General features: G+C 40.7%; 1 pseudogene; it reads right to left on the reverse strand.

The window, feature by feature from the left end:
• Nucleotides 1-5,273, reverse strand: part of LOC109489523 — a 16,824-nt pseudogene extending 11,551 nt beyond the window's left edge.
• Nucleotides 5,274-8,188: the final 2,915 nt, after the last annotated feature.

An 8,188-nucleotide genomic window follows, 5' to 3' on the forward strand; every position in this document is an offset into this window, starting at 1 on the left:
TAAAAGATTTTATTTATTTATTCAACAGAGATAGAGACAGCCAGCGAGAGAGGGTACACAAGCAGGGGGAGTGGGAGAGGAAGAAGCAGGCTCACAGCAGAGGAGCCTGATGTGGGGCTCGAACCCATGACGCCGGGATCACGCCCTGAGCCGAAGGCAGACGCTTAACCGCTGTGCCACCCAGGCGCCCCTATCACATGGGACTTTTTAACCTTCCTAGTATCATCCCCTCCCTAATTCACGCTCACCCAAAGGAATGCCAGAGTCGTGGCAGTGACTGGTTAGACCAGGACTCTGAAGCTAGAAGGAGAATGGAGGAAAACTGACCCCTAACTAGAGATACAAAATTATGTCAAGAACAACAGAACCAGACATGATCAGCAAACTCAGTTCACAGATGTTCAGAGAACTTGTTCACTTCCACTGAACATTTTGAAGCCATTCATGTATAATGAAAAGCAAACAACATGCTTAGTGGCAGAAATGCACCAGGGCAGAACGCCTTCCCCGCATCTCTCTTCACATGAACTATGGCTCATGCCACGGTTCAGTTACTTAACACGAACGGGCCTCTGTTGACTGCTGTTCTTGGAGATGCTAAGGAGACAAAATGGATGCAGATGATTACAGTTCATTTCATAGACTAATAAGTTGATACATCAAACAAACATATTATGTTTACGTGAAGTGTGTCTGTTCATTCAACAAACATTTATTAAGTATCTACCACATGTTAGGCTCTGTGGTAGATGCTTTGTAATATTCAACCATGAGCAAAGCACCATCCCTGTCCCCAAGGTACTTAACTTCTGGCCATTTTAACGTAATTCTCTTATCTTGTGCTTACAACAATCAAGAGAAATAAGTATGGACATTTTATGAGTAGAATTGTGTTCCCTCTCTATTCATATGTTAAAATTCTAACAAGCAGAACCTTAGAATGTGACTGTTTGGAGATGTGGCCTTCAAAGAGGTGATTAAGTGAAGAAAAGGCCTTTAGGGTGGGCCCTGATCCAATATGAGTGCTGCTTTTAGAAAAAGAGAAGAACAAGTCACGGGACAGAAGATCATGTGATGACACAGAGAAAAGATGGCCATCTACAAGGCAAGGACAGAAACCTCAGAAGAAACCAACCCTGCTGCCACTTGAACTTGAATTTGTAGCCTCTAGAAATGTGAAGGAAAAAATGTTCTGTTGTTTAAGCTACCCAGTCTGTGGTACTTTGTATGACAGCCCACGTGGACTGATACAGAAAGGAGGTATTATCCTGGTTTTACAGATGATAAAGTAAGGCTGAAAGAGAGTAGATAATTTACTCAAAATTTACACCTAACTAGTAAATGGCAGAGGCAGAATTTTCTAATCCAGCTCTTCTTATCCCCTGCGTGTGGCTCTGTTTGTCTTTCTATTGTCTGTTGCACTGCACCTCGAACAATCTAGCCATCTGACCACCAAGACCAGGAAAAGTTGGGAGTAGCTGTTTCTCTTAGAGCACCACCACCTCTGGTCGTTTTCTCCTTTACTAATTTCAGATGCCCCTTATCCTGGGTTTCAATCTTCCTGTTCTTCTGCCTACCCTCCCCTTAAAATTAAAACCACATTTTCTCAGTGGAGGATCATTGCTGTTAGGAAGGAGGTGTTTTATTAAATGCTAGTATGCTAAGTTATAAGATTGTTAGTGATGAGTGGTAAACATTTTTTTTAAGACTAACTTTAAAAGAATTTCTTGTCTAGACGGAGAAATGAATTCTCCAGGATAGCAGGCATGTGGTAAATATAGCTAGCGGGGAGAAAGTCCTTCTATTCATTTGAAGAATGTATTTTTATTGCTAAGATCATGTGCCTCATGGAAGTTGACCTAATGGTGATTGGGGGAATTCTTAGAATTTATGAGCATAGGGAAAATAATAGTATTTGATTAGATGAGAGATAATAGAAATAACGAATTACAGGATAAGGCGCTGGTCACATCTTGGGTCAACAGTTTGTTTAGCCAAAAATGTACTGAAGGCTGCAATGTGCCGGGGGAGACACGGATGATTTAAAATGAGCCACGTGCTCATACTGCACACAGTTGGTGACTTTAATCTAGGTCAGTGGTTCTCAAACTGACTTTGCAGCAAAATCACCTAGGGAGTGTTTCAAGAACAGAAATAGCAGGTGACCAGCCCCAGAAATTCTGAGTCATTAAATCCAGGGGCCTGGATTTTAAAATGTTCCCCAAGAGATTCTGATAACAGTAGGTTTGCAAACAACTGCACTGTGGAGTTATTCCACATTTATCAGTCAGGAAAGATGCTCTTAAATAGCCCTTCTATGTACTGTGGCTCCCATGGGCTTTCTGGGATCAGTGGGATTCTCCCAAATCTTTCTGATGATAAAACCTGGGCATAAATAATAAATATGGAGAAATTGCAGGAGAATAAGAAGAGAAGGTAGTGAGAGGAAGCAGATTTTCTCCTGGTAAAACTTAGAAGTATCAAAGTAGACAAATATCAGACTGAAATCTAAGGAAAGAAATCACAGAAAAATCATCTATACACACTGCAAGAGAAAATTCAAGAGAAATTATACTCTCCTTAACATATGTCCTTACTTGGTCATGATTTTTCAATTAAGGATAGAATTAATATAGTAGGAAAAACTCTAACTAATGCCAAAAATCAAATCATTTTTAAGTCTTCCATTACAATTGCCATCAACAGAAGATCCCACTGTAACATAAAAAGTGGTCCCCCACACCGGCTGTTCTTCACAGTTAACCGTGGAACTTCCTAAGACCACCCATCACCAGGCCCCATGCCCAGAGAGGTTGGGACCAGAAATCTGTGTTTTTAAAATACTACCTTGAACTTGAACTTGTAGCTTATGATTCTTACCTACAGCCGAGATTGTCTCCGTGGCTCCATCATTGCATGGATGTTGGAGTGTCTAACTATTACCGGCTGACCCTGGGTTGGGCTCCCCCAAACAGAAAAGACGTAGGCTCTTCAAAAACATAGAAGGACCCACAGAAATTTATTTTCCTCACATTCTGCCTTCAGCAACCATGATTAATGATCAACACTTTTGAATTACACTTTCGTTTTATTTAAGAGAAATCCCTGCTGCATGTGGAATACCACCTGATTCAGTAAGAAGTCCTACTGTGCATGGTGGTAGAGTTATTGGTTCACATTTATGTCAAATCTGAGATCTAGAAGAGGTCACAGACATGGGCCAGTCGGATCTAAGTTTTTTTTCCCCCCTTACAGATGAAATCTGGAGATAAGAAAGAAATTTGCTTGGGACGCCTGGGTGGCTCAGTCGTTCGGCGTCTGCCTTCAGCTCAGGGCGTGATCCCAGCGTTATGGGATCGAGCCCCACTTCAGGCTCCTCCACTGGGTGCCTGCTTCTTCCTCTCCCACTCCCCCTGCTTGTGTTCCCTCTCTCACTGGCTGTCTCTCTGTCTAATAAATAAATAAAATCTTAAAAAAAAAAAAAGAAATAAATTTGCTTAAGGCACAGTTGGGAAAACCCCAGAACTCCTGCCTCAGTCTGGTGGTATTTGCTCAACACCAGGCTGCTGCCGTCCACAGAGGAGGGCATAGAAGGCTCAAGAGCACAAACTTCTATGCTCTCGTAGGGCTGTAAATGGTGTATGTATGTGCGTGTGCATGTGAGTGTGCACACATGTGTGTGTATGTATGCACGTATGTGCATGTATATATATGTATGTGTGTGCTGTGTAAATGTGTATGCTTATATGTCAATGTGTGTATATTTGTGAATGTGCATACATGTGTGTTCGTGTGTGTATGTGCCTGTATAAGTGTATGTGTGTTTGTGTGTGTGTACACATGCACCCAGGGAGCCAGTGTGTGTAAGGGGGACGGAGGAAGAAGGTGGCTGCAACAAAACTCTCCTGACTACTCAACAAAGGTGTTCCTGGCTTTTTTTGAACCACTGCTAACCCATATTGGAAGAGGATGCTTATTTCTAAAATTCTCTTGGACAGTTTTGCTAACCTTGGGTGCATACATTAAAATAGAACACATTTGTGCATGTCTGTAATAATCACTTAAAATATCTGGAAACTTTGTAGAAAAGTTATTTAAGTGAAGAGAGAGCTTAGTAGCCATTTCTTTACATCTGTTAAATAATAAGACTTTATAATGTCCAACATGGTTATAATTTCATAAAAATGTAATAGTGAATACACTAGTTGGAGTTTCCCCAGATCTGGTCTCAACCCTTTTCCTCATTACCTCTTCCATTTCACCCTCAGTTTCCACACAGCTATGCATTTATTATTAAGCAGTAAACGTCCCTTGTGACTTGTCACCTTGGTAGACCAATGGTGAAACAACAGAGTTATGGAAGAATCACTGTAGATCTAACCATGTTTTCAGCTGCTAGACAGTGAGTGCATTATTTTTTTTTCTTCTCTTCCCTTCCCTTCCCCTCTCCTCTCCTCCCCTCCCATCCCCTTCCCTCTCCTCTCTTCCTTTCCTTTCCTTTCCTTTCCTTTCCTTTCCTTTCCTTTCCTTTCCTTTCCTATTTTTTTTTGTTGTTGTTCTAAATTGTTTATTAAGTGAGGATTTTGCAAACATTACTTACATTAGCAGTAACATAACGATGGAGCCAGAGAGTATTGTGTCTTCTCCATGCCCCACAGTGAGAACCACCAATAGTGTGGTGGAATTTGTGACCCTTTCCAGGGCCATGGCTCTTGCCACCTGCAGGTGTTAACCCTTGCATCTCCGTGTGCTGACTGGTTTGGTGATCCACTGGGTGTCCAAATTTCATCTGATAGCTTTATGGAATGGATCAATGAAGTTAACCTCAAAGAATTTGTACATGGAATCTTTACCAACCCAGTAAGAATTCAGGACTCAGTCTTTAAGTGTCTACCTTCAGGTCAGGTCATGATCCCAGGACCCTGGGATCGAGCCCAACATCGGGATCCCTGCTCGGGGGGAAGCCTGCTTCTCCCTCTCACATTCCCCTTGCTTGTGGTCCCTCTCTCGCGGTCTCTCTCTGTCAAATAAATAAATAAAATCTTAAAAAAAAAAAAAAAGAATTCAGGACTCGCAGAGCCCCACAGTGGCGTCCAGCTCGCTCCTCTGCAACAGACTGAAGGCTTGAGGCAAACTCTAGCTGGCAAACATCATGATGGGCAGACTTGCTATAGGTCACAACCTTAGGAACTGGGCATTTGAGGCCATCATGTACCACACAAGTCTGATTGCTTCTTCCTCCATAGCTCCTGGATGTGCTTGTAAGCACCCATGTTTGCTTACCTTTGAGCTGATGGCTGCAGCCAGACAGAAAGGAATGTATTATTTTTCAAAATATTAATCATATCTTTTCCTAGGGTCTGATACACAGTAGTTAGGCAGTAAGTGTCACTCTTCTATTAAAGTCCTTAATGATTCTCTATCACCTTCAGACTAAAATTAATACTCAAGCTTGTCATTTAAAACCCAGTTGCCTTTCTAATTATTGACCCCAAATACTTAGATCCCTAGCCATACTGAACTGCTTAGAGAGTCTCACACAACTCACACTCTTTCCTGCCTTCTTGCCTTTGCAAACGTTATACCCAGATGATGAAATAAAATGTTCTCTGTCCACTCTCCTGACTAAATCCTACTATGAAAATTCTCCATGGACTCTTCTAGGATCTCCCTGGGTTGGGTTAGATTTCATCTCCTTCCACAAACACACACGGACACACACAGACAGACACAGACAGAGCCACACGCACACACACCTGTGCCCTCATAGCATCCCGTTTTAAACTCCTATCATACATCCCACTGTACTATATTTATTTTAAAAAAACTTCTGGCTCCTCTGGTAAGGAGAACAGGGATTCATTCTGACCGTGAGGGCCCACAGATGGGTGCCTACTACATTTTCGTTGCATGAGTGTATAAGATACAAACCCTGGTTTTACTCTACAACTCTCAATGTGTAAGACAGGGAGTTGTCCAAGCAATATCCCATCTTGGGAAACCCCTATGTGCATTTAGAAGGGTAGCTGAGGTACTCCGAAAGACCATGTAACACCTAGACCGTGGCTTCATTAATCGTTCTTTAGTTGAAGCTTTCCATCTTCTGACTACCCTCTAACAATGGGGGAAAATAGCAGTCCCTCCTCTATCCTGGGCCCCTTTCTCAGTAAATCCTATCTCTTGGAGTATCCAAAAGCAAACAGCCTTTGCCGTGGGCCACAGTGATGAACAGAGGAGCTCTACTCTGAGTGAATAAAATCATGAATCCGTATTTTCTGATTTCCCCCAATGAGCAAATGGAGGCCCAAAATGTTGACTGACAACTGGAAGAGACATTAGATGTGATCTTTTGTTCCAAGTGTTAACCCAAGTGTTATTTTAACTGCAGACTTGAAAGGCTACATCTAAAAACCCTTGACACAATTAAAATGACTAAACTATGAAGCTTTCCCATATAGAGCAAGTGCCAAATAAACAGACAAAGAGACACAGAGCAGATAAAAGTTATTTCTCAGAGGCCATGCCTTCCTGTCTTTCTGACTTACTAGCATATAAGTAATTGTCATTTTATAGGAAAAAAGAGAAGCTAAGTTTCTCCTAGAGAAACAGTCTAACCTGTGGCAAGGAATGAGGCTTTGGAGCCAGAATCCCCGGATTTGATTCCTGGCCTCATTAGCGGTGTGTTCTTGAGTTTGTCACTTTATTCCTCTGGCTTTAGCGTCATTACACTATACACACATGCTCTTATGTCACACTGCTAAGTGATTTAATGCATTAAAAAACACTTAGAAAATTGTCCTAATGAAATGCAGTTGTTATTATTATGATCCTAATAATACAAATGTTATTAACAACCTATTTCACCTTTGTGTTTTTGCTTTTATATCTTCAATTGCAATGAGGTGCCTTGAGATATATTTGGCCATCCCTGTGCCATAGAACAATTTCTGAACTGAACCAGTCGTACCTGTTCTAATGATGTTCATTTTCACCTCACATTAAATGATGAAAGCATTATGAAACTAAAAACCACCCTTGTGTAATCACAGCAATTTTAACTTTTGTTGTCCCTGAAGGGAAAAGACAGAATGTTTCTGCAAAATCCACTGGAGTTCTTCTCCACACTATTGTGGATCATATCCCAGTTGCTTTCTAATTTGTTTCCCATGTTATAGTCTTGCAATCAGAAAATAATGATAATATACTGCAAGAAAACAAAGTCAATACATGCTAATTTGCAAAGTGAGTAAGACAAATATTGTACTCTACTGAAAACAACAGGGTCAGAGAATATAGTTATGCATCAGTGTAATAAATTCAACCTTTTGACTACGTTCAGCATCCAAGATGCGTTTGAAGTCTTTAAAAAGAAAATGAGTTGAAAGTCTTCATAGGAATATGCAGCTACCCTGGAGGAATAAGTTAACCAAGTTTCCTTCCCAAGCAGTTTGTTAATGTCTTATGGGGATTCTAGATAGACAGAGAAAATGTGTCACTAATAGGCTTATTCTTAGCATGGGCCAAGAAGACTTCAGGTGAGATCATTAAGCAAGCACAGTTTGCAAGCATGGGTCAATAAGGTCATGGAGCTGAAGACCCCTTTAGAGCCTCTGCTTTGGTAATCCCCAAATACCAAAATGAGCTGAGCCTTCCACCTGTCAAACCCTTCCTCTTTTGTTCTTAATTTATACTGGTGTCATGAATGTCTCTGCAAATCTGATAGAAATTATAGACACTTCTCCCAGAAAAATGTACACACATAGGCACGTACTTCTGCATATAAATTTGTGGCTTTCGTGGATGTTCTCTTGTAAAAAATTCCTTCTTGATGGAGTGATTTTATATATATTATCTTCAGTAAACTTATCAATTAACATTTGAAAATAGGTTTGACCACTTCATTTCCTTTTTAAAAATGTATTATTTAAAATCCTGGCTTGTAACTCTCCCAGAAGATTGTAGATCATTCACTCGTTTTGTTTTACTCTGATCAGCAAGTTTCAGAAACCTCTGTACATGTTCCAAAATGCCTAATTTCTGGGAAATTTTATTTCTGTTTGCTAGGAAAGGGCGGCAGGCATTGATGTATGCCTTCTTAGAAAGATTTTATTATAATTTTATGAGAAAATAAACTAAGTGACTGTAATGTTATTTCCACATTGGCTTATATGGAATAAACATTGATAAC

Source organism: Ailuropoda melanoleuca, chromosome 18 (genome assembly GCF_002007445.2).
Source record: "Ailuropoda melanoleuca isolate Jingjing chromosome 18, ASM200744v2, whole genome shotgun sequence".
Classification (NCBI taxonomy): Eukaryota; Metazoa; Chordata; class Mammalia; order Carnivora; family Ursidae; genus Ailuropoda; species Ailuropoda melanoleuca.